This window comes from Sminthopsis crassicaudata, chromosome X (assembly GCF_048593235.1).
Source record: "Sminthopsis crassicaudata isolate SCR6 chromosome X, ASM4859323v1, whole genome shotgun sequence".
Classification (NCBI taxonomy): Eukaryota; Metazoa; Chordata; class Mammalia; order Dasyuromorphia; family Dasyuridae; genus Sminthopsis; species Sminthopsis crassicaudata.
Window position 1 is genome coordinate 48,982,011 of NC_133623.1, and position 26,718 is coordinate 49,008,728.

At 37.0% G+C, this 26,718-nt stretch overlaps 2 long non-coding RNA genes across 4 annotated transcripts in view; both read left to right on the forward strand.

The window, feature by feature from the left end:
* The window catches only part of LOC141548979 (uncharacterized), a 303,550-nt gene that overhangs the window by 206,969 nt on the left and 69,863 nt on the right, over positions 1 to 26,718 (forward strand). The gene's annotated exons all lie outside the window — the stretch shown is intronic.
* Positions 1 to 26,718, forward strand: part of LOC141548976 (uncharacterized) — an 82,657-nt gene that overhangs the window by 34,387 nt on the left and 21,552 nt on the right. For 2 of the 3 annotated variants that reach the window (XR_012484207.1, XR_012484208.1), the window contains exons 1-3: positions 18,423 to 19,080; positions 23,527 to 23,629; positions 25,678 to 25,850. This is a non-coding gene — a long non-coding RNA (uncharacterized LOC141548976). Of the gene's footprint in view, positions 1 to 18,422; positions 19,081 to 23,526; positions 23,630 to 25,677; positions 25,851 to 26,718 lie in introns of those variants that run through there. The other variant, XR_012484209.1, reaches the window with a different exon arrangement.

Here is a 26,718-nt window from a genome sequence, read left to right on the forward strand (position 1 = left end):
TTAGAATCTCTTAAGAGATTAGAGCAGTGGAAATTTTTTTTAAATGGTTTCCCCCCCCTCCAGGCCAGGCATTCTCCATAACTATCATTTATCAGTGATAAATCATTCTATCAATAGGTATCGATAGATCCTATAGTGTTTCTTACATGAAAAACATCTGTATTCAAACAATTGCAGAAATTTCTAAGGATTGTACTTCCTCTCATCACCAAAGAAAATTATCACCTAGGAAGCCAGCCTAGTGTAGAAATGAACCATACCTGACTCCTTTCCTGTGAAAGGTATACTTAGCACTGAGTCAAACAGCTGCAAACTCTGGCAACAAGTGAGTCTATGGGATCACCTTCACTTCACCTTCAATCATCAATGTTACACATTAAAGACCCCCAGAGAAAGATCTGGAGCATACTGGGTGGACCTTCTAGAGCAGAGGCTCTCAGTACTTCCTTACTGCTTAAAAATGATTGAGGACCCCTTTCCCTTTCCCTCCTCCCCGCGCCTTTTGTTCATGTGTATTTTATCTATCTATATTTGATATTAAGAATTAAAATATCTTATTGTGACCTTGCTGAATTCCTGAAGGGCCTTTGGGAATCTGGGGGACTTTCTAGCACACTTAGAGAACCATTGCCTTATAGAATATTTGCTATAGACCAGAATTGCAAGTTGAGAAGTCCTGGATGGAGGGAGTGCCCACATCCATAAAAGCATGGATCCATTAAAGTGGTTCTTTTGTAGTAATCTTGGATTTCCTCATGCTAGGAAGTAATGAGGAACTAAAACTGTGTGCATTACTGATTGTTGTGGGGGAGGTTATTCTTAAGGCTTTTTTTTTTTAAATAGCATTTTATTTTTTCAAATACATGCAAGTACATGTTTTCAACATTCTTTTTAAAAATTAATTTATTTATTAGTTAATAAGAAATTTTTTAAAAATAATAATAAATACATGATAATATAACATCAAGAAATGAATAAATATGTATTAAGTGCACACTATGCCAGACAGGATACCGTGGAAACAACATTCAATTTGGATTGAGAAGACTCAGGTTTAAATCTGGCTCTTTAACTCTTTAAATCTGGCTCTTTAAGTCATGTTTTCAATATTCACCTTTGCAAAACCTTGTATCCCAAATTTTTCTCCCTCCCTCCTCTTTGAGACAGGTTAAACATGTGCAATTCAATTCCTAAGGCTTTAAGAAACATTAACTGAGTTATTAGAAATGACATGCATAAAATGGCATAAAATGCATCAGAGAACCACGATCTAAAAAAAAAAAACAACAAAAATACGTATACTTGTCAATTAGTAAGAGTGAAAGTTTAATCTTTGAGTGCTGCCCTGATACTTCTGAACAATAAGACTTTTTTTTGTCAAGTAGATCTCCTGTGGAGCATTTTGGGGGGAACAAGAATCAAAAGATGAAATGAATGCATTACTAGCTGCATAGTTAGAAAACAGAACTCATGGAGGCTTGTAAATGTACAATCTTTTAATAATTTATTAAGTACTGTGCCAAGGGTTAGGTATACAAAAAGACACAAAAGTCAGTCTTGTTTACTTGCCCTCAAGAAGTTCACAATTTGATAGGGAAGCCAGTAAGCAAATATGTATAAACTATATATAAGGTAAATAGCAAATAATTGGGAGGTAAAATAGTGGGATTAAAAGGTTGAGAATGACTTTTGGTAGAAAAACAGTTTTAAATTCAAATGGAATTGGCATCTAGAAACCATAAGGGTCCCTTCAGGTTGTATATTGACTTAATTTTAAAATTAATATTGTTGTAGATAGAGTACCAGCCCTGAAGTCAGGAGGACCTAAATTCAAATCTGGTCTCAGACACTTAACACTTCCTAGCTGTGTGGCTCTGGGCTAGTCACTTAACCCCAACTGCCTCAGCCCCCCCCCCCCCCAAAAAAAAGTAATATTGTCCCTTTTATTGTATTTTTATTTTTTTCCTAAACATTTTCCAGTTAAATTTTAATCTGGTTCAGGCTATATTGAGGTGTGTTTTGGATCCCGTATTTGGCATCCTTAGTTGGGATTTGAAAGGAAGCACATTGTAGAGATGAGGCAACCAGAGAAAATGGATAGGGAGATGGAGTGTCTTGTTCTTAAAACAGTAAGAAGGCCAATGTCGCTGAGTAGAAGAATTAGAATTATGTCTGATTGTCCAGCATGAAATGATTTGCTAGGAAATTCCAAGGAGATTGTTCCTGTCCCTTAGAGGAAGAGATTGTGAAGAGGTCTTTACCTTTTTTATTTACCTTTCTTTGTATCCTCTGCAGTTAGTACAGTGCCTGGTACATTGTAAATAAATAATTTTTAGTGCCTGGCACATTGTAAACAGAGTTTTTTATTTTATTTTTTTGTAAATACAGAAACATGTATTTTTAAGCAAATCAGTGCTTGTTTGACTATTTTGACAAAATACATAGTAGGCTCTTCTTTGTTTATTGAATAAAACAGCTTCTGTATGATTGCTTTAGAACTACTCTGAATAAAAATAATCAAAATCCTCCCAATATTTAGATTCTGTTACACTAAAGAGACTTGCAATATTAATTCATTCTTTTTTTTTTTTTTGGATCTTTTCTCTTTGCTGCTATAATCTTCTCCCCCAGATTTATCTCTCTCTTAGTTTGACCTTGCAATCCATACAGTTATTAGGTCATCTCTTAAGCACAACTCTGGATTCCTCAAACCCAGTTACAACAATCTCTGTTGGCTATTAGCTGCTTTCCAAATAAAATCTTAAACTCTCATTTGGCATTCAAGGCCTTCCAAAGATAAGCTCAGAAATGTGCCTCTCAGTTACTCAAGCAACTCTTGCTTGGGCATAATCTTTGGTTAGTGAGATAGCTGGCACAGTAGAATGGAAGAAGCCCTGGAAGGGGAAGGCAGACCCAGATTCTCTCTGTAATTATGCCATTTTATAGACACCCAAATATTTTATTTTGTCTACGGTTATTTTAAATGGAATTTCTCTTCCTATCACTTGCTGCTGGGGTTTGTCAGTAGTATATAGAAATGCTGATTCTTTGTGTGGGTTTATTTTATATCCTACAATATTGCTAAAGTTGTTGATGGTTTTCCAGTAGGGTTTTGGATGATTTTCTAGGATTCTCTAAGCATATCATCATATCATCTGCAAAAAGTGATAGTTTAACTCCTCATTGTCTATTCTAATTACTTTAGTTTCTTTTTCTTTTGTTAATGCTAAAGTCTGCATTTCTAGTACAATGTTGAATAACGGTTGTTATACTGGATATCCCTGTTTCATCCTTGATCTTACTGGGAATGAATCCTGCTTCTCTCCATTATAAGTAATGCTTGTTGTTGAAAACACAAGCAAGACCAAACATACTCAAGAGATCTGCTGGGCCCTTCCATTTCTTTGCCACAAGCAGCCTTCACACCAATCCCTACGGATACTTGTCAAGTATGGAAAAATCTCCTAAGACTTTGCATTTCTTTAAGCTAATGTTTCTCTAGGACAATTTTTCTAGTTAGTGGCTTCATTTACTATTAAACTACATTTAAAAATGTTAATGTATAAAACAGGGGCATCTGGCTGGCACAGTACATAGAGCACCAACCCTGAAGTCAGGAGGACCTGAGTTCACATTTGCCCTCAGACACTTAACACTTCCTGCCTGTGTGACCCTGGGCAAGTCACTTCACCCAATTGCCTCAGCCAAGAAAAATAATGAATAATAATAAATGTATAAAATAAACATGTATCCAACTGTCACCTTCTTTATAGACATTAAAGTTATATTAGATTGTTATTTTTTTAAAAATTACTTATTAATTATAGCTATGTGGAAACTTTTAAAAGCACATAGCAATAACTCTAAAACTTGAGGGAGTGTAGAATATGTCATGTGACTAAAGGTACATTTGTTTCAGAGAAATATAGATCAAGGAGCCTGAACTTGTATAGTAGTCGCTAGTGAGGTGAAATTGTCCTTGAAATTAACTTGTCCATTTTTTCATCTTACTTGCCTTTGGGTTCTTTCATTGAGCAATAAAACAAATAAAGTCCAAAATATTGTTTTCAGGTGATATATTTATGGCATGCCTGTCAAACATAAATGATTTTGTTTTAATAGTTTAATTTAAGAAAGATAATACTAGCTGTTTCCCACAAATTACAAGTGGGAAGTTATCAGCGTTCCATAACACTAAATGCTAGGGTCTCATGGCTTCTGAGACTATTTTGTTTAAAAGAATAGGGAAAGGCTCAAACATTATTAAGAATTCTGCTTTTATCAATTCTGTGACAGTCAGCAGTGCCCCATATCCTTAGTATAGTGTGTGTTTATAGCCTGAGATAGCCTAGAGGAGACTCCAATATATAGACTTATGCAAATGCATACACAGAACAGAAAGTGGTCTCATAAGTATCTTGATTTCCCAGACTTGCATTGCTTTATAGTAATGCAGCCTCCCATGTTTCTTTTGCTTTCTCTCTCATAAGGAGAGTATATTGCTTTACAGTGAGAACTAGTTTAAACCGCCATCCAAAGAGACCTGAATTCTGGCTGCTTTTATAGTCTATTAGTAGATTATATCCGAATTTGAGAGAGACTGAAGCTATTTGAGTAACTTGTACCTTTTTGTTAAAGTTTACTTTCTTGTTTAGTAACACAGAACAGGTTTTATTGATGACATTTTATCTTGGCTTTCTTTCTAGGGGAAAGAAGTTAATTGTGATATATAAGGGAAATATATGTGGAAAGTGGTATTATACCAGAGGATCTTCAGGCATATTCCTGATGCTATGTGACATAAATAGTTAATACTGCCATCATTTTCCCCTCCTTCGCTCTACCCTCTCCCCTAGATGGCAGGCAGTCGCATACTGTCAAATATATTACAGTATGTCCTAGATACAGTCTATGTGTACAGAACTGAATTTCTTGTTGCACAGGAAGAATTGGATTCAGAAGGTAAAAATAACCTGGGAAGAAAAACAAAAAATGCAAACAGTTTACACTTATTTCCCAGTGTTCCTTCTCTGGGTGTAGCTATTTCTGAATACATCTTCATACAGTATCGTTGTTGAAGTGTTTAATGATCTCCTGGTTCTGCTCATTTCACTCAGCATTGGATCATGTAAGTCTTTCCAAGCCTCTCTGTATTTCTCCTGTTGGTCATTTCTTACAGAACAATAATATTCCATAACATTCATATACCATAATTTACCCAACCATTCTCCAATTGATGGACATCCATTCATTTTCCAGTTTCTAGCCACTACACTCCGAGGGACACGGCCTTAATTGCAATTATGTGGGCTATTGCTGTGAAAGAGCCAATGACGGGAATATTGTGGCCCCATGACTCGGAAAATCATACCTTTTATGGCTGCAGTGGTACCCAATGACGGGATTATTGTGGGTCCGCTCCCAGGGGGGAGCAGAGGCAACCCACATAGCCGAAGACAGGGGCCCTGCCCTTCTTGGCCCTGAGGGCCTGGTTATCTAGGTACCAAGCATGGGGGCAGGCCACATAGCCTAAGACAGGCCTTTCACCAGCCCTTGTGTTATACAATCTTTGCTTCTAAAGAGAAAAGGGGAGATGTTGGGAGCCAAGGGCTTCGGCCCAGGTGTCTCTCCCCCCTAAGTGGGCATTACCCTCAGACAACCATAGAATATTCCAACATATATCCTAACCATAAACTGTTCCTGTTCATTGAACCAGCCATCCCCATGTTCCTTTCCCAGGCCCAACCCAACTTCTCCATCACTCCTGCTTCTTTTCCAGGCCCTACTGACCCGGTCCTTATCTGGGGCAAAGGACATGCCCGCATTTAGGATTCACAGGCACAAAATGCCAGATTGCTCACAGAGCGCCTGATAAAACTTCACAACCCACCCAGAGATCCCCCTGAGAAGATTTCTAACTGTGCTTTCTTTCAGAAAACAACATGAAGTCACCAGCCACTGAGATCCTCCTCTGCCTGATCATTGCTCAACATGTTGTCCATGGCTCTCCTTCCTATCAGGTTTTCAACTACACCTGGTTGGTGATCAGTGGGGCAGGTGATACTATTTGGAGCACATCAGAGATCACACGTGACAACAGGTGGCCCACACTCTATCCAGACCTTTGTAAATTAGCTCTGGGAGCCCTGCCTAAGTGGGACCTGGAAGACTATTATAATCAACAACAAGCCCCCCACAGGGACCCCTGGCCTCTGTTTGTGGGCATTGGCCAGGTAGCTGGAGGTTGTTGTTCCCATGATAGGAGAAGTAAGCTGAGGACTATTCCCTTTTATGTTTGCCCCGGCCCCCATAGAGATCGCTCTCTGAACTCCAAATGCGGGGACAAAAACGATTTTTACTGTTGTTCTTGGGGCTGTGAGACCAGGGGAGGTACTTACTGGAACCCTTCCTCCTCCTGGGATTATATTAAAGTTACTGCCAATTATACACATCACGATGCTAATACCCCAGGCTGGGCCACCAGACCACAGTGCTCAGGATGGTGCCGCCCATTACGCATCCAATTTACAGACCCAGGTCAAAAATAGAACTCCTGGACCCGAGGTGTTTCATGGGGCTGAGGCTTTACAAATACAATTATGATGATGGCCTACTCTTTACCATAAAACTTCTAAAAAACAGCCCTGAGCAGCTTACAGGAGTGGCCATAGGTCCTAACCCCGAGCTCCACTTGGACCCTGATCAAAACCAGGATAATAAACCCGGTCACCAGCCCTTTCCTCACACACCCTCTCACAGTGGAGCCTTCCATCCAACCCTCCCTGAGGGACCCCCCCTCCTCTGCCACGCTCATTCTTTCCCTGGTTAATGCCTCTGTTCAAGCCATTCACAAGCTTAATGCTACTCCCATGGAAGATTGCTGGGTTTGTTACTCCTCCTCCCCCCCTTTCTATGAAGGCATTGCCCATTTTGGAAGTCTCACATTCACTAACAACTCATCCCTTTTACACTGGGGAATTGAGATTAAGCAGGGTCTCACCCTTAATAAAATCTCTGGCCTGGGGCTGTGCCTTTTGGGACCCAATATGCTGGCTCCCTTACAGCGAGAAGGGGTCTGTAACCAGATTGTCACGATTACTACGTCTCCCACGTACGTGGCTGCCCCTAACAACTCATACCTCGCTTGCTGCTCGGGTCTGACCATCTTTGTGGTTACAACCTCCTTCATTCATAACAAAGACTCCTGTGTGGTGGTCTCTCTCTTCCCCCACCTCACAATTCATTACCCAGAAGACTTCCTAAGATTCTGGGAACGAGGGACCGACCCACGGGAAAGAGAGAAAGACAGCCTTTGAAGGCTCTCACCCTGGCCGTCCTGATAGGCCTGGGGTCAGTAGGCGCAGAAACAGGAATTGCCTCCTTAATTACTTCCAACATGCAGTATGCTCAGCTCAGTGCAGCTATTGACAAAGATCTTCAGAAACTGCAGTCAGGCCTCAAGCACCTTAAAGACTCTGTTGCCTCCCTGGCTGAAGTAGTCCTGCAGAATAGGAGAGGCTTAGACCTCCTCTTTTTGCAACAGGGTGGCCTTTTTGCTGCATTAAAAGAGGAATGTTGCTTCTATACTGACAAGCTTGGCCTAGTAGAAGATAGTCTAAAAAGGGTCAAAGAAGGCCTAGAAAAAAGAAAGAGAGAAAGAGAGCAGAACGAATCCTGGTGTCAAAATTGGTTCTCTACATCCCCCTGGCTTACCACCCTACTCCCCAGTCTTTTAGGGCCCTTTTAGGTGTTTTGCTGCTTCTCTCCTTCGGCCCCTGGGCCTTCAACAAGCTAACTACTTTCATCAAGTCACAGGTCGATTCTGCCCTATGAAAACCCATCACAGTTTTTTATCACCAGCTTAGTGCTAATGGATCCTGTGATGACCCCCCCCCCCTTCTACCATCGCCCACGAGAGTCTTCAATTCTCCATCCTCGCCTTGGAAATCAAGTCCCCTTGGTACTTAAGTGTGTGGCGATGCCTCCGAGGGACATGGCCTTAATTACAGTAATGTGGGCTATTGCTGTGAAAGAGCCAATGACGGGAATATTGTGGCCCCATGACTCGGAAAATCATACCTTTTATGGCTGCAGTGGTACCCAATGACGGGATTATTGTGGGTCTGCTCCCAGGGGGGAGCGGAAGCAACCCACATAGCCTAAGACAGGGGCCCTGCCCTTCTTGGCCCTGAGGGCCTGGTTATCTAGGTACCAAGCATGGGTGCAGGCCACATAGCCTAAGACAGGCCTTTCACCAGCCCTTGTGTTATGCAGTCTTTTACTTCTAAAGAGAAAAGGGGGAGATGTTGGGAGCCAAGGGCTTCGGCCCAGGTGTCTCTCCCCCCTAAGTGGGCCTTACCCTCAGATACGTTGTTCTGAGAATCGGCCAACCTTAGAATATTCCAACATATATCCTATCCACAAACTGTTCCTGTTCATTGAACCAGCCATACCCATGTTCCTTTCCCAGGCCCAACCCAACTTCCCCATCACTCCTGCTCCTTTCCCAGGCCCTACCCTACTTCTCTTCATCATGCTTTTTGCTATATAAGTTGTACCCCAAGACCAATAAACTGAGACCTTTACAAGAATCTGCTTGGTCTCGCTCTTCTTTCTCACCCATTTCTCTTTCAGGCTGGGTCCCACTCGACTCACCGAATAACTGAGTCCCGCTGGACCAGGACATTTTTTATTCCTTGTCTTCAGAGTAGAACCTATAAGCTGCTCATGCGTTTAGATATACTGTTTTTTAGTATGCTCTTCATATTTACGAGAATGTCAAAATGGATGTATTAATGTTTCACCTATTTGAAGTCAGTTTATTGGGTATTAAACATAAAGTGTAAATTTTTCTTGCCAGATGGAGATTCCACCCTTTCTAAACAGCTATGCCAAAAGAAGTCATAAAAGTTTAATTAGAAACAGGAAATGTTTACCTGTTTTCAGATAGTAAATTAAATGCATGTCTTTTCAAACCTTTCCTTAAAATGCTTTATGAATGGAAAAATTGAGTTGCAGCAAGATATTTGAGAAATAGTATTCACAAGCTCAGTTACAAAGCTCTGAAGAGATGAAAACGGTGTACACAGAGTTCTTTAATGAACTGTTGTTAGCTTCATCTCTCTGAATATAAAAGACAAAAGGATGTTCTTTCCTTCTGGTTCTTTGTTACTTAAATAGTACTATCTATTTATCTATCTATTTTTTTAAATATGTGGGGCATTTGAAACTGTTGATTCCTGTCCTATGATTGGCATATGTAGTGTACAATGATTCGATATGGTAATTTACTTTTCTAATTTCACCCTTTTATGTGTTAATGATTTTTTTTTTATTCTTAGGTAAGGTAGGTCTGTATTTAATGCTTATCTGTTCAAGTGGGTGCTAGCTGTGGAGATATACAATAAACTCATCTTAGTTTGAGTTTGGTTACTGTTTATTCACCTTAAGAAGCAATCACACCTGTGAGGCAGATATACAGAATAGTGTCTAGAGAAGCACTTCTGTGATTTAAGGTTTCTTAATTTCAGCTTTCTCTTGGAGAACTCGGGGAAATAATAGTAAATGTTCTGCTGCCCAACTTCATCTCTACTCTCCAGATAAATGATCAGATTAGAACATAGTGGTATTCATCCTTGTCATGCATTTAAGCTGGAACCATTTTTGTCATTGAAAAATTGGAAATGAATTTTAATTTAGCTGCTTAACAGACAAATCCTAATGATTAAAAAGGGCATGGGGAAAAGAGGAATACAATTTGAGGGAGGAGGGATGGTGACTTTATTGGTCGGAATTCTCCATGCTAGAGAAATACAGCATCAGATATGTTGGCTACTAATGTGGCTGTCCTAACCCAGTGTACTTGGGACTGGAGCTCTCTCTACAACCTTGGTGGTTATTGTTTGTCCTTCATTTTCAAAGAGGACCATGACAGCAGAGATGGGATATCATGACCTGCAAGCGAATTGGATTTAAGTGAGGGGGGCTGGGGACGGTCACGTGCTGCCCTTTCCCGTCCAGAGCCCTCTGGGTCCAATGGTCCTCTATAGATCAGGAGGACTTGAGATGGCCCTGGATGTGTAATTACTGGTGCCATTGGAAAGACTAGATATATGTTCATGTTAGTATAATGGAGCTTCTGGAGTCTCTCCAATCATATCTGGATGTTGGACCAAAGAAGTGATGTGTTGAAAACCCCTTCTACCTCTGGTTGAAAAGTTATTGTCAATTTAATTAACTAATTATTCATTTATTTAAAATGTAAATTGGTGCTAAACAAGGTCAATTGATGGAATCTACATTTCTTGAGAGCAGTAGTTCTGTTATCTATGTCCCCATAAGTGCTTGGTGCTTAATAGATATTTATTGATGGACTGAATTGGTTGTATTCATGTTTACTATATAGTAAATTATTTTTAAATTGCTTTACAGTCAAATGTGGCAGTGGTAGTTAGTACATTTCATTGGTACCAGGAGAAATGAATCTGATGGATTCAATGAATTCAAATATTCTGGTGTCTCAACAGCCTCACTGCCTCCAACCTGGATCTGATGAGCTCCCAGGAGGGGTTAGGAGCAGCATCTGCTCCAGGTTGGAGGCAGTGAGGTCACAACTTAAATAGGCCTCCTTGCTCTTCCACCCAGGCTCAGAAATAAAACAAAATGCCCCTTCCCCTGCATAATGACCACAAAAAGAAAGGGCTTTACTATGGGGGTCAAAGATACTAACAGAAAATCTAATAAAGTGATCTTTAGAAGCCGTAGTTAGACAAATTCTTTTTAATATTAGAATTGCCAGATGTAGAACCAGAAAAGTTCACTTCTCTTAGAAAGATGTAAAACTCCATAGTCCTCAAAATACTTAAATTTCAACATAGACACAATGGCACGTCTCTCTCATGTTGCATTGTTAGCTTTATGGAATTGTCCTTTAACTATAAAACACATAACTAGAACGGTATTAAAATCTTTTCTGTCAAAGGAAAAGATGTGATTACTGTATTTAAATTTAGTAATGTTAACATGGAGGTCAAGAATAAAATTTGAGAGTAATATGGGATCATGGGAAAATTCATTAAAGATATATTTTAGTCTCTTGAGTATATCCACAGAGCTCCATGTCCACAATCAGTTTAAAAACTTAAGTATCCTAAGATATGAACCTTTTAGTTCTCAAGTCCGACAAGACATAGATAATATCTGCTCCTGTTCGGAAGTCAGGAGGGGAGTGTCCTTTCTTTCTGAATATCTGAAAGCAGGCTCACCTCAAGTTTCTGTGTGCTTGATTGGAATGACTACTAAGGATAGTCATGCTTAGCCTCCAATTGAATGTTTCAGTGTAAGATTAATCTAGGTTTGGAATTCCCATTTCAACAGGTAGGTTGAAGAGGGTGGGCACAAGTTTATTACTGCTTGGAACTTTCATTTAAATAAGACAGGAAAATAAAAAAGGAAACTCATAGCACAAAAGTAATTAATATACAACTAATAAACCCAGTGGTCACTATAACGACATACAACATACATCATGGCCACTCTGAGGAAAACATCAGAATTCCCCTGCTGAGAGAATTCATGGTCACAGCTATTCATAGTGGCAAGTGACAGGCATTGGCAGGCAAGTTGTCTATTACTTCCTAGCTAAATTCTCAAAGTCCCTTTCCACTAAGAGGCTTTTCTCAGCTGAGAACAAAGAAGGCACTACACTAAGGACTCTCATTTGTTATGTGACTCTTGAGATGTAGCAGCATCCCAGGTACAGGGTGCTCCATCACATGAGACCCCCCAAGAAGACTATTTGTTCATTCATTTAACAGGACTGTTTTTACTCAAGGAACTGGCCAGGTTTCCAGGGTAAACACTGGCCTGCAGTAAAGGATACTCACTGATTAATACACAAGAAAGGATGGCCTTCCAACTTCTTGGTGTTTTCTTGTGTTTTTCACATTGGATAACTTAAAGCACGTTCTCATGTTCTCAGCAGAAAGTTACATAAAAGACAGAGCTGAGACACATTTAACCTTCCTTACATGCACAGAAAGTACAAATACCTCTCCCTCTGTAAGTGGTACAGTACCCCATATGCTTCTGTTTGTGGATAACATTGTTGTGATTGTGTCAGAATTTAGAATGCCATGGGGTCTCCTTAATGAGATCAACAATAGCTCTCAAGATTTCGGTATAAAAAAATCCATTAAAACAGTAAGGGCACGAAAAAGGCCATTTTTTAGTTTTAATATGTCATTTGATTGAACTACTGTATCAATATAAATAATTTAGATATTCTAGATGCATGCTGAACTGGTTCCAGAGGAGAAATAATTTGGCAATACACTGGATCGAATATGGGGAATTAAACAGTAATTGTTCCCTGAAATAAAAACCTTAAGAATCAGGAAGACCTGGGTTCAAGTAGGGCCTCTGACACATGCCAGGTGTGTTATCAACACAAATCGCCTCTCATCTCAGGCAACTTGTTAGTTGTTGTTGTTGCTGCTGTTGTTTTTCAACTTCAATACTATTTTACTTTTCCAATTATATATAAAGATAGTTACCATCATTTATTAAAGGATTTCTTTTGTTCAAAGGCATCTCAGTAGGAGGTTATATTCTACTGCAACTAGAGAAGAGGGAAGGAAATTCTCTTTTTAAATCTCTTGGGTTGGGTGGTTTGTTACAAAGATTCCCATCTCTCTTCCTCTTCCAGACCTTCCCCTCTCCCAGTTTCCTGCTTTTCTTGTTATTTTAGATGCATTGGTATTATTTGTACAAAAACGTTTAAATTTTCCATTTTACCTCAAATTATCCATTTCACTTTGCCTTTATTTCTGGGTTTTGGTCATAAACTCTTTCCATATCCTTAGATCTGAAAAGTAATTTTTCCATTATCAAACGATTAACTTAGAATATCACCCTTTATGTCTAAATCATGACTACAATTTGAACTTAACTTGTTTTACAGTGTGAGAAGTTGATGTATATCTAATTTCTACTAGGTTACTTTTAAAGTTTCTCATCAGTTTTAATGAAATCGTGAGTTCTTGCCCTAAATGCTGGGATGCTTAGATTTATCAAAAACTGTGTTCATTTCCTTCTTAATATTATGTATCTAATCTATTCCAGTGATCAACTTCCCTATTCCTTATGCAATACCAAATTGTTTGGAGGATTATAGTTTTGCAGTAGAGTTTATATCTGATACTTTTAGGTCACCTTTAATTTCTTTTCTTTTTTTATTAATTCTTTTGATTTTCTTAGCCTTTTATTTCTCTAGGTGCATTTTACTATGTTTTATCTCTTTATAAAGTCATTCTTTGGTAGTTTGATTAGCATTACACTGAATTACTAAATCAATTTAGGTAATATTGTCAATTTTATTATATTAACTAGACCTACCTATAGGCAATTAGCATTACTCCAATTATATAGAGCTCCATTTGTATGAAGAGTCTATTTTAATTTTGTTCATGTAGTTGCTGTGAGTGTTCTGATGAGTAGACTCCCATATATTTCATAATCTTTTTAGTTATTTTATATTTAATTTCTCTTTCTATCTCTTCTGCAAGGTTTTATTAGTAACAAATAGAAAGCCTGAATATTTATATGGAAGATTTATATCCTTCAGCTTTATTGAAGTGTTTAATTATTTTTTATTACTCCTTTAGTTGACATGGTAGTAAACCATCATACCTTCTGAAAAAAATATTCTTTTCTTATTCTTTATCCTTATTCCTTCAATTCCTTCTTCTTGTCTTATTGCTATACCAAGCATTTCTAGTACAATATTGAATATTAATGGTGATTATAGACATTCTTGCTTCATCCTTGACTTTATTGGAAAGTCTTTTGGTATATCCCCATTAAAGACAATGGTAGCTCTTTGTTTAAATCAATTTTCCTTATTCTTCTAAGAAAAAGCACCATTTATTCTTGTGCTTTCTAGTGTGTTTTCTTTTAAAAAAATCAATATTGCATTTTGTCAAAATTCTTTTCTGTATGTATTGAAATAATAATATCATTTTTGTTGATTTTATTGTTACATGATACATTTGCTTAGTTTTCCTAATATTAACCAGTCCAGTATTCCTGATATAAATGCCATTTCTTCATAGCATATGATTTTTACAATGCTATTAGCAGTCTCCTTGCTTAAATTTCATTAAAAGTTTTGCATAAATATACATTGAGGAAATTCATGTATAGTTTCCCCCCTCTGTTTTTACTCTCCTTGAATCAGGTATCAAGACCATATTGTGTCTTAAAATAAATTCAAAAGAACTTCTTTATCTGTTGTTTTTTCCAAATAGTTTATGTAATATTGCAATTAATATTCTTTAAGTTTTTGGTATAATTCCGTTGTAAATACAAGTGGTGCTGGGTTTTTTGGATAAGGAGTTCATTTATGCATTATTTCATTTTTTAAAGTAGGATTATTTAAATATTTTATTTCCTTTTTTGGTTAATCTGGACACTTTATATACTTGGAAATATTTATCTATTTCAGTTAATTCATGAATTATATTTGAATTGACCTAACATGGACAAGCAAAAGCTCTGTTTGACAAAAAGTCCCTCATGTGATTCCATAGCCAATATTCATTAAATATTCAAGGGCAATCTTCTGGGCAGCCTCCATCTTATTTCTTTTATATATTATTTTTACTCTTTTATTAATTCTCTTTTGTTACTTTATATTTTTGTAAATACTAATCCATATCATTCGTATGATTATTTTTTTTGGCAAGTAATTGGGCAAAATGGTTAATAATTACCTTAATTTTATGTTCACTTGGTTGTACATTCACCCCTTTCAATTTTGATGCTAGTAGTTTGATTTCCTTTACATATTTAAAATAAAATTACCCAATGGCTTATCTATTCCCCTCCCCCCAAAAAAAAACCCAGCTCCTATTTTCATTTGATAGCTTGATATTTTGTTATAAACTTTATTACCATAATTTTTACTTTGGTATTTATTTATAAAGGTGTAAGTTTGTTTTTAGTGAGATACACAATATGTTGCTCTTCCTTTTTCTCTCTTTTATTGATATAACCATTTACACATATCGGTTTTCTTCTGAGTATTATTTTGGCTGAATCTCAAAAATTTTGGTGTTGTCTCATTGTTATCATAATTTTTAATAAAATTTTTGGGGGTCAGCTGTGTGGCACAGTGCATAGAGCACCAGCCCTGAAGTCAGGAGCACCTGAGTTCTAATCTGGCCTCAGACACTTTTTTTAATAAAGTCTAATGTTATATAGACTTACTAAGTCTCTTTTAGAAGTTGAATCTTTTAACTTTTTGATTGAGCAGCATTAAGATATTATTTTACATGAATTTACATGAATGTCATTCATAAAGTATTTGCCTTATTCCAAGACTGAAATGGATTTGTGATCTTAATTCTAGAATTCTTCCAGTGATGCAGATTACAACCCCTTCATGTTTATCTCCTCTATATAACTCTTGTCTATATATTTCCATACATTTACCATGGATGTCTACCTAGATGTGCTGGAGACTTTCTTTACTTTCACTTTACATGGTTAAAAAAACAGTCATTATTCATTTGTTTATCACTTGTTCTTTCTATGTAACTAGCACTTTTTTCTCTGTATCATAAAATTCCTTATGTTATCTTTTACTCCTAATCTTTGAAGTGATGCACTGATTGCACCTAGCAGCCTTCATGTACTTTCATAATCATTGTGCACCTGTCCATTGTCTTCTGTGTGATACTTATTTTTAATTCTTCAGAGGCAATTGTATTTCCTGACTACCACTGTTATACAATGGACAAATTGAAAAAAAAGGTATATTATTCCAGCTCAAAACTGAGTCAGAGGCTTCTCTTTATCATAGGTCATCTGAATAGCTAAATAAACCTGAAGTTTGATGGAATAAGTTGATGGTCAAGGAAAGTAAATATGTTACAATTTTCTGTATTCAAAGAAGCAAGTAAAATGAGATGATTCAGTGTGTTTCTAGAAGATATTGAAAATATGATTACATTTCAATATGCCAACCTCAATTATCAATTGCATAGCATATGCCAGATACATCACTTAGTGCGGTGGATAACAATTAAAAAGCAAACAGGCCTGTCCTCAAGGAACTTGGGTTTCATGGTGTTCATTTTTGTGAGAGAATGAAACAAGAAACAGTTGTCTTTTCTGTTGTAATTATCTTCAACTATAGCTTATTTTGAAAACATATTTACTTAACTGTATATGTTATCCAGAAGCAATAGAAAACTTATTATAGTAGAAATTTGATGTTTTGCTTCCATTCAAAGAATTTTGGTTTGGGTTTACGGTTTTTAATTGAAAAGATTATCCTTCATGAACTAATTTATGTTGTTTCCTAACATAGGAACTCAAATATATGATGCAAAATAGGCAGAGATATTCTAGAATCAATTTTAACTTGCTCTTGAGAGCCATTTGTTAAATTTTGTATGAGTATCAAAGCCTCAGAAATCACCAGACACTACAAATCAAGGATTTATTTATCCTGATTAGGCTTAAAGAAACAATGGAGGAAATATTAGTAATGCAGATTAAACTGAAAAATGTCTTGCATATATTTTTGCCCAGAGGGTTAATTTTAAAATAGGGGCATTACTTGTATACTCCTGCAAATATCATAGAAAGGTAATTAAGATAAAAAAATCCCAACAACATTAAACTTTTGATTTGTTACTTAATCAGAAGTGTAAGCATAATTTAACCAGAACCTCAAACATTTTGTTTATTGAATTATGTTAATGGTCAAGACTGAATATACTTGTATACTAAGTCAGCAAATGTTAAATTAAATGATATGGCTTTGATTTCTTTCTTCTCAGAAGAGTATACTTGAAGAAAAGTAATATAAAATAAAAGTGATAATAATTATTTAGATTTTTTTTCAACTAGTATTTTTTTTTCTCTTGAAAGCATGCAGCCCAATATTTTCCTTGGCATCAGTGAAGGGTCAGCTCAGTAGAGGAAATGGTACTATGAACTCACAGGAGACCACACAGAACCTTTTGTGACAGCTGAAGCAATGCATCTCGGAGTAGGTTGGGCTTCAACAGGTTATTCGCCCTATCCTGGGGGTGGTGAAGAATGGGGTGGAAATGTGTTGGAGATGATTTGTTCTCCTACAGATTTCATGGACTTTATCTATGGTCAAGTAAATATCGTATGGTTTCACAAAGTTTGAAAGGAAGCTTTTTTGTCCTTATATTAATTTATGCAACTTGGAAATGCACACATTCTACCTCTCGTTATATATAGTATGCAAACATCTGATATTTCAAGAATGTATTAACTTTAGTAAAAGCCAAAATTTGTTCAGATGGAGGACAATAGAAAGATACTAAAATTAAAACATTTTATTTTAAATGTTACAGTGTACATGAATAATGCACATGTACATGTATATTTAAATAATTCCAATTTGTTTTAATTTGAGACTCTAACTATTTTAAACTTTCAGTGATGTACCCATATTTTGTGATTTCCAACTTAAAGAGATATAGCTATATACTAATTTCTAGCAAGATAATCCAAGAATAAATTCAGAAATAATGTAAAGATACTTCAGAACAACAAAGATAATTAATAGAAATTGAATTAACAGTGAATTTCATCAGCTAAACAGCTTACTGTTATTTTATTTTTAGGTAAAACTTAAAAATTTATTTTTAACACAAATCGCTTAATGAATCATGTTGGGAGAGAAAAATCAGAACAAAAAGGAAAAACCATGGGAGAAAAAAAAAAAACAACAAAAAGAAATGAGCATACTGTAGACTTACAGTTAGGAAAACAAGTTAAAAAAATCTTGCCTGACATACTTGTTGATTTTGTGCCTCTAGATAAGTTACTTAAGCTCTACCTTCCTTAAATTTCCTCATCTGTAAAAAGAAGATGATATTAATTGTTTTTTGATGCAATAATATTGATAAATAGCTTTACAAACCTTAAAATACAATATTAATTCTGTCTATAATTTTTCACCATCATGAAATCATTTTGACCTTTAAAGCTTTATAATAATTTGAACTTTGAAGGTACTATTCCATTCGTACTTTTCTGTCATTATTTTCCTTATTATAGACCTACTTTTATTCTGTTATTCTGGTTTATTTTTATTATTTCATCAAGACCTTGTAGGTTAATTGATAGAGGATGAAATGTATAAATTAATTTTTGTCATGAAAATGGGGTATGGGAGTGTAGAAACACTGAACCCCATATATATTGGAGTTTTAGGACTATCTTTACACAGGACACCAAATGTTGGGGAGAAGAAATTTGAATCCCCAAAGTATATTGAAATCTTGGGCTGGTATCACAGATTGTCTCAAAAGAATTTTAGATTTAGATCTTCTCCAAATCAACAGGAAAAGATTCTATTATTATGCCATTGATAACTTACTATGGGGGGCTTTAATTCTAAGGCTCCTTGACAACCAAGAGGAAGGCCAGAAGCTCTAGGAGAGTCCCTCCCTTCCCTACCGCTGCATAGAAAAGCCCAGCATTCATTTCCCCAACTCCTGAGTTCTGAGGCCCTCCTTTTGGGAGCCAAGGGCTTTCGCCCAGGTGTCTCTCCCCCCTAAGTGGGCCTTACCCTTAGACAAATTGTTCTGAGAATCAGGCCGACCACAGGTGGTCATGATCCTTCCAAGAATCAGCTGACCATAGAATGTTCCAACATTGTGTATGTTCCAACATTGTGTATCTTAACTGCAAAATGTTCCTGTTCATTGAACCAGCCATTCCCATGTTCCTTTCCCAGGCCCAACCCTGCTTATCTTTCTCATACTTTTTGCTATATAGGCTGTACCCCAAGAGCAATAAACTGAGACCTTGACAAGAATCTGCTTGGTCTCGCTCTTCTTTCTCGCCCGTTTCTCTTTCAGGCTGGGTCCCCCTCGACTCCCCGAATAACTGAGCCCCAGTAGACTGGACAGGTGGCGCCCAATGCGGGGCTCGAGGTACAAACCCTTGCCGGACGGACCCCCTCCCACAGAAGTCGTTGCAACCCCCATTGGAAGGACCACTTTCACCGCTCATGAGTTCCAGTCCTTGGTAAGTTTTGAATGGTCCGTCTTATAAGAAATGGTTACTAAGTTATTTAAAGTGCAGGTTTTTATAAAGGACCTTTAAGCATCCCTCAGGGAAAGAGGAGTTAGAGTAAAGAAAAAAGATTTGGTATAAGTTATCTAAAGAGCAGGTTTGTATAAAGGACCTTAAAGCATCCCTCAGAGAAAGAGGGGTTAGAGTAAAGAAAAAAGATTTAGTTAGGTAGTTTCTTTTGATAAATGAAACTTGTCCTTGGTTTCGGACCAGAACGGACCAGAGATTCATCCCCAGAAGTGGCAGAAAGTAGGCAGAGACCTAAATGATAAATAACAGAAGGAAGGGCCGAATGCTCTTCCCACAACTGCCTTCTCTTACTGGGGCTTGATTCATGATATTGTAGAATGGGCATCTAATGACCCTGACAAACAGCAGCTGTTATCAGTGCCGGAATTGCCTCTGCCCTTTTGATGCCCCTCTGTTATCATAGAGATGACTATCATTCAAAGAGAATCCCTTTATCCTCCCCTGCCTCAGGAAGCCCTGTCATCAGGTAATCTGCTAAATTGCTCAGCTCTCCACTGAACTTTCTTCCTTGCAAAATTCACTTACAAAGACCATCCTCCTCCAGGCTTCAAGTCCAGCCACCGGTCCTCCTTCACTGCCTTACAAGAAGGGCCCTCTTAGCAAATCAAAAAACCTGAAATTGGCCTTTTTACCTCTGCTGGAACTCTGCCTAGACTTCCTCTGGGACTTATTAGGTTTGCAATTACACTTGGCTGATCATTAATGAAGCTGGAGATGTTGCTAACTCCTTCTCTACAATCTCTGCCACTATCCGTGGCTATCCCTAGGGGATTTTTAAAAATTGTCATTGACCTAAAAGATGTGTTTTTGTCCATCCCTCTTCACCCAGAAGATTGCAAAGGCTTTGCTTTTAGCCTTCCCATAGTTAATTGTGTGGGCCCCTCCCCTCACTTTCAATGGAGGGTCCTCCCTCAGGGTACGGCTAATATCCCAACCCTCTGTCAAAAATACTTGGCTCAGACTATGGATCCATTCAGGCTGTGTCATCCTAATGTGTATATCATCCACTACATGGATGACATTCTCTTAGCAGGACCCAATGAGCCACACCTCTCTCAGATTTGCCAGCTCCTTGTCTCTGCCCTCCAGACCCGGGGCTCTTGATCTCTCCCAAAAAGATTCAAACCCAACCTCCTCAGCTGTTCTTAGGTTTTGAGCTATTTTCCAACAAAGTCCTTTCCCAAAAACTTCAATGGCAGACGGACTATCTGCACACTCACAATGATTTTCAGAAACTCTGTTTATTCACCTTAAGAAGCAATCACACCTGTGAAGCAGATATACAGAGTAGTCTCTAGAGTAGCACTTCTGTGATTTAAGGTTTCTTAATTTCAGCTTTCTCTTGGAGAACTCGGGGAAATAATCGTAAATAGTAAATGTTCTGCTGCCCAACTTCATCTCTACTCTCCAGATAAATGATCAGATTAGAACATAGTGGTATTCTTTCCTTGTCATGGATTTAAGCTGGAACCATTTTTGTCATTGAAAAATTGGAAATGAATTTTAATTTAGCTGCATAACAGACAAATCCTAGTGATTAAAAAGGGCATGGGGAAAAGAAGAATACAATTTGAGGGAGGAGGGATGGTGACTTTATGGGTCAGAATTCTCCATGCTAGAGAAATACAGCATCAGATATGTTGGCTACTAATGTGGCTGTCCTAACTCACTGTACTTGGGACTGGAGCTCTCTCTACAAACTTGGTGGTTATTGTTTGTCCTTCATTTTCAAAGAGGACCATGACAGCAGAGATGGGATATCATGACCTGCAAGCGAATTGGATTTAAGTGAGGGGGGCTGGGGAAGGTCACCTGCTACCCTTTCCCGTCCAGAGCCCTCTGGGTCCAATGGTCCTCTATAGATCAGGAGGACTGGAGATGGCCCTGGATGTGTAATTACTGGTGCCATTGGAAAGGGTAGATGTATGTTTATGTTAGTATAATGGAGCTTCTGGAGTCTCTCCAATCATATCTGGATGATGGACCAAAGAAGTGATGTGTTGAAAACCCCTTCTACCTCTACCTTTTCTGGGATATAGAGTATCAGGTAGGGGCTGATTACTTCATAAAGTATTTTCTTTAACTGTGATCCTTGCATTTTTCTGTGTGAAGATTCAAAATCCATAGAAAATTGTGGTTCAATTGTCATGCAATTTCCATTGATCTCTTTAGTAAGATGTTACTTGTGTTGTTCATAGTTGACAGAAGTTACAAGTAGGAAGCACTTTAGAAATATTTTAGTAGACCTCATATTACAGATAAGGAGACTGAAATCTAAGTCGTTAAGTCATTCAGACATTAAGACTGAAGTAAGATTCAAATCCAAATTTTTGGAATCCTAAATCTATTGTTCTTTACATCAAAGCATGGGACCTTCCACCATAGGATCTTTGTCACACTTGTCTTGCTTAAAAAATTTAGTAGATCTGTGGCTCAGAGTATAAAAAAACATCTTGAAATCTCTTGTACAAGACACATAATGCTGATGAACATTAGTCTTTCCTGATTCCTGAAAGTTTTGGAAATAGCTAGGAAAGGGCATTATCTCAAAATCGAGCACTTCAGGACGGGTTTTTTATGAATAGTCTCCATCTAGATGAACATGAATAGTAGAATAAAATAACGTGACCAGTTATTTGAATTGGCTGGGCAAGCTCTCTGCTGGTAAGTGATAGAATTTCGTAAATTGGATCATCCTTTTACCTCTCCAAATTCACCCTGAAATCTCATCTATTAAACTGTTTATGTTTTGAAGTCTACACCATGTATGAATAAACACCAAGTATGTACAAGTCTTGTGCTAGGTTTTTGTGGGGGAGAGAGGTAATATAATGTGAAGATCAGTTACTGTCCTCAAATATGTAATCTACTGGGAGAAGATTTTGAGATTATCAAGGGTTTTGAACGTCTGTTCATATCCTTTGACCATTTATCAATTGGAGAATGGTTTGATTTCTTATAAATTAGGGTCAGTTCTCTATATATTTTGGAAATGAGACCTTTGCAAATGTTCACTTTCTGAATGTTTCTTCTTTACTTTGTCCCTGAAATAACTAAGGATTCATTCGATTTGCAAGCCTTTGAAAAAAAAGAAAGAAATGCAGGGATGACTCTAGGAGGTTTCCAGGGCTCAGAATCATTACATTGCTTTAATTCAGGCTTTCTTCCTAACACATCTTGACAGTTGGATTAAAATTTTTGCTTCAAGTGAAAATATCATAGTTAATTTGGGAACATGAAGAACAGTAGAAGGCACATATGAGTGAAACTCCAAGATGGATCACATTAGGACACCAGGAAGATTTACCAAGAGATGAGAGAAAAACGCTCAGTTATCATGAAGAAGATGTCAAAGACAAGCTTTACCTCAGGCTCCCCTCCACAGTGCAATGGAACTAGGCTGTCCATTAGATGATTTCTATACATAATTCTAGCCACCCTCTCAGCCTTTTCTATCTTTACATTGTTTGGTACCTAGTAATACTAAAATTATTCTAGATAAAGAATACTTCTCTGAATTGGGCCTGCAAACCTAGTTTCCGTTCCTAGCAGTATTTCTATGAGAACATTGATTCTTTTCAAAAAATTGGTTTGTAACCATTAACACAAACCATTTGTAAGGTGAGGAACTATCTATGAATAGAATTTGACCAGTTTCTTATAAATTGCTTCCATCTCTGTTTTACCAAAAAAGGAAGGGAGAAGAAGGAGGAAATGGCTGCTAAGATATTCATCTGAATACTTCACAATAAAAAGACATGGTAGCTGATGGATATTAGGAGATCTTGCCAGAAATAGAGATGAATTCCTATGAAAAAAAGATCTACAACTAACAGAATTTAAAATGTCTTACTATAGAATCTCTAAAAGGCAAAACTATTTAACCACAATTTTAATTTCAGAAGTTAGTTGCTAAGAGATAAAGGTAGGGTAGGACTTGAGATATTGCAAAATAATCTACAAAATCTTTTTTTAAAAAAAGGTTTTTACCCTCAAAACATATCCATGGATAATCTCTCAACATTGACTCCTGCAGAGTTTCCCTTGCCAGACTTTCCCCTCCTTTTCCCCACCCAGATGGCAAGCGATCCAGTACATGTTAAACATGTCAAAATATATGTCCAATCCATTATGTGCTAATGTATTTGCACAATTCTCTTCCTGCACAAGAAAAATGAGATCAAAATAGAAAGAAAGTGAGTCAGAAAACAAAAAGAAAACGAACAACAACAAAAAGTGAGGGTGCAAAATCTTCTTTCTATGGCAAAACAAACATTTAATAAACAGAGTACATTGTTATAACTAGCATTGTTATTCATAGATGTTCAAGAACCATTGAGATTGATTATACTTCTTCTTTCATTGCAGAATTATTGGAAGTGTCCTTCCTGTGACAAAATAAATCCTCCACTTCCACCCCATTGCCACAGATGTTGGACTTTGTGAGAAAATTGGCTTCCAGAGGAGAAAGGTGAGATTTTGGATAAAGGCACACTAGAAAATACCACACAAGGGGAAAAAGGGGGCTTTGATGTTCCAGATTATAATAACAATAAAATCAATGACTCATGTGTTGAGGAAAGTGATGAAAAGATACTACAGACATCAGACTCCCAAGAGAATGAGGATTATTCCCAGGCATCAACATCTAAAAGTATCATGTGTAGTAGTCAGGAAGATGCTGGAGAATTTGAGAGAAAAGAAGCACAAAGCAAAGAAAAATTATGGGATCTTTTCTTCCCTCTAGCACAGTAGAGCCCTGTGTCATCTGTCAGAACCAACCTCAGAATGGTTGCATTGTCCATGGAAGGACAGGACATCTTATGGCATGTTTTACATGTGCTAAGAAATCAAAAAGGAGAAATGAGCCTTGTCTAGTGTGCAGGCAGCCAATTCAAATGATTGTGTTAACTTATTTTCTCTAAACGTGTTGTAGTAAAACTGGAACTGTAGAAACCTGTACATGAAACATTCTTAAGAATGTTCACACATGGCTGTGAAATTTATTTAAAATTATATTTTTGTGCTTTTTTTTCCGAGAAAATGAGTATTTTAGTTATCTCTAGTTCACTTTGCTTTTTGGAAAGAATTTCTTTATTGTTTTCCATGAAGAAAAAAATGTGGTTACTAGGTTTTCCCATTTTTGCATTATTTTTATTAGTATTCATTTTTATTACTTATAGAAACAGCAGGGTATAGTGGATAGAATACTACTCTGGACAGATCTAGGTTCAGATAACACATTGGACACTTGAAAGTAATTTGACTCAGGATAAATCACTCAATCAATCGATTCTTAAGATTTATTTTCTAAGTCAGATAATTTGAGAGTAAGTCATAAACACTTATATTGGGTTTGGGGAAACTATAGCTCATTTACTGTGTGCCTCATTAAGAATTACGAGTTTGAAGACTGACTATTTTTATTTGTTAAATAGTCCTCTTCTGGAGTTTGGGAGTGTCAGGATTTTTGAACAATTTGTGTAAATGATTTAATAAATATTATTGAAGTTTAATATTGTTGGGGAAAATGATTGTTTTTGAGTTGCAAATAAGATACTTTTCAGATTTCTGATTCTTTGAAGTTTTATCTGGTCTGAGTTCCAAAAATATAGAAAATATCTGCTGATAAAAACCTGTTAGTTTATTTTCTACCTCAAGCTCCTTTGCTGTTGTGTATGTAAACACAATCTTTTGTGGAGTCCATTGTAATTCTTTCTTTTTCCATTCCTTTGCACCAGGAAGGACCACAGTAAGCAGATCTTTTTAATGCCTCCAGTGCTATTTAGCATTGACCTTTTGACTGAATACTAGCATATCCCAGACCTCCCTTAAAGTTCAGTTTTGAGTTGGAAAGTGTTTTTTTTTCCCTACTAAGTTGAAAGTAATTCAGATATTTCTGAATGAATATATTATTTTGGTCTGGGAGTTGGAAAGTGTTTTTTTTTTTTCTACCAAGTTGAAAGTAATTCAGATATGACTAAATGAATATATTATTTTGGTCTCTTACAAGGCCTTGCGTAAGTGTCTTTGAGTTTTAATGTAAACTTAAATTGCAAGTTGCAGACATGAAAGCAAATTCTTATAGAATCTCCCCCCACCCCCAATTAAATATTTATTAGATTTATATTGTTGTTAAACCATTTGCCATATATTTGATTTCAATGTGTTAATATTAGGGGGTGTCAGTCTTGCTTATTTAAAATAGATAATTAATGTGAATTTCTACTTTTCCATGCCATTGAAGGTGAGCTTTTTTTTATTTTATTATAGCATTTTATTGACAGAACAAAATCATGGGTAATTTTTACACCATTGTTCCTTGCACTCACTTCTGTTACAACTTTTTCCATCCCTCCCTCCACCCCCGCCCCTAGATGGCAGGTAGTCATATACATGTTAAACATGTTGAAGAATTTCCTAGATACAATATGTGTGTGCAGATCCGTACACTTCTCTTGTTGCACAAGAAAAATTGGATTCAGAAGATAAAATTAACAGTTTACACTCATTTCCCAGTGTTCCTTTTCTGGATGTAGCTGATTCTGTCCATCATTGATCAATTGGAATTGGATTACCTCTTCTCTATGTTGAAGATATCAACTTCCATCAGAATACATCCTCATACAGTATCATTGTTGAAGTGTATAATGATCTTCTGGTTCTGCTCGTTTCACTCAGCATCAGTTGATGTAAGTCTCTCCAAGCCTCTCTGTATTCCTCCTATTGGTCATTTCTTACAGAACAATAATATTCCATAACATTCATATACCATAATTTACCCAACCATTCTCCAACTGATGGACATCCATTCATTTTCCAGCTTCTAGCCACTATGAAAAGGGCTGCCAGAAACATTTTGGTACATACAGGTCCCTTTCCCTTCTTTAGTATTTTCTTGGGATATAAGCCCAGTAGTAGTATGGCTGGGTCAAAGGGTATGCACATTTTGATAACTTTTTGGGCATAATTCCAGATTGCTCTCCAGAATGGTTGGATTCTTTCACAACTCCACCAACAATGCATCAGTGTCCCAGTTGTCCCACAGCCCCTCCAACATTCATCGTTATTTGTTCCTGTCATCTTAGCCAATCTGACAGGTGTCTAATGATATCTCAGAGTTGTCTTAATTTGCATTTCTCTGACCAGTAGTGATTTGGAACACTCTTTCATCTGAGTGGAAATAGCTTTAATTTCATCATCTGAAAATTGTCTGTTCATATCCTTTGACCATTTATCAATTGGAGAATGGTTTGGTTTCCTATAAATTAGGGTCAGTTCTCTATATGTTTTGGAAATGAGACCTTTGTCAGAACCTTTACTTTTAAAAATATTTTCCCAATTTGTTACTTCCCTTCTAATCTTGTTTGCATTAGTATTGTTTGTACAGAAACTTTTTAGTTTGATGTAATCAAAATCTTCTATTTTGTGATCAATAATGATCTCTAGTTCTCCTCTGGTCATAAATTCCTTCCTCCTCCACAAGTCTGAGAGGTATACTATTCTCGGTTCCTCTAATCTATTTATGATCTCATTCTTTATGCCTAAATCATGGACCCA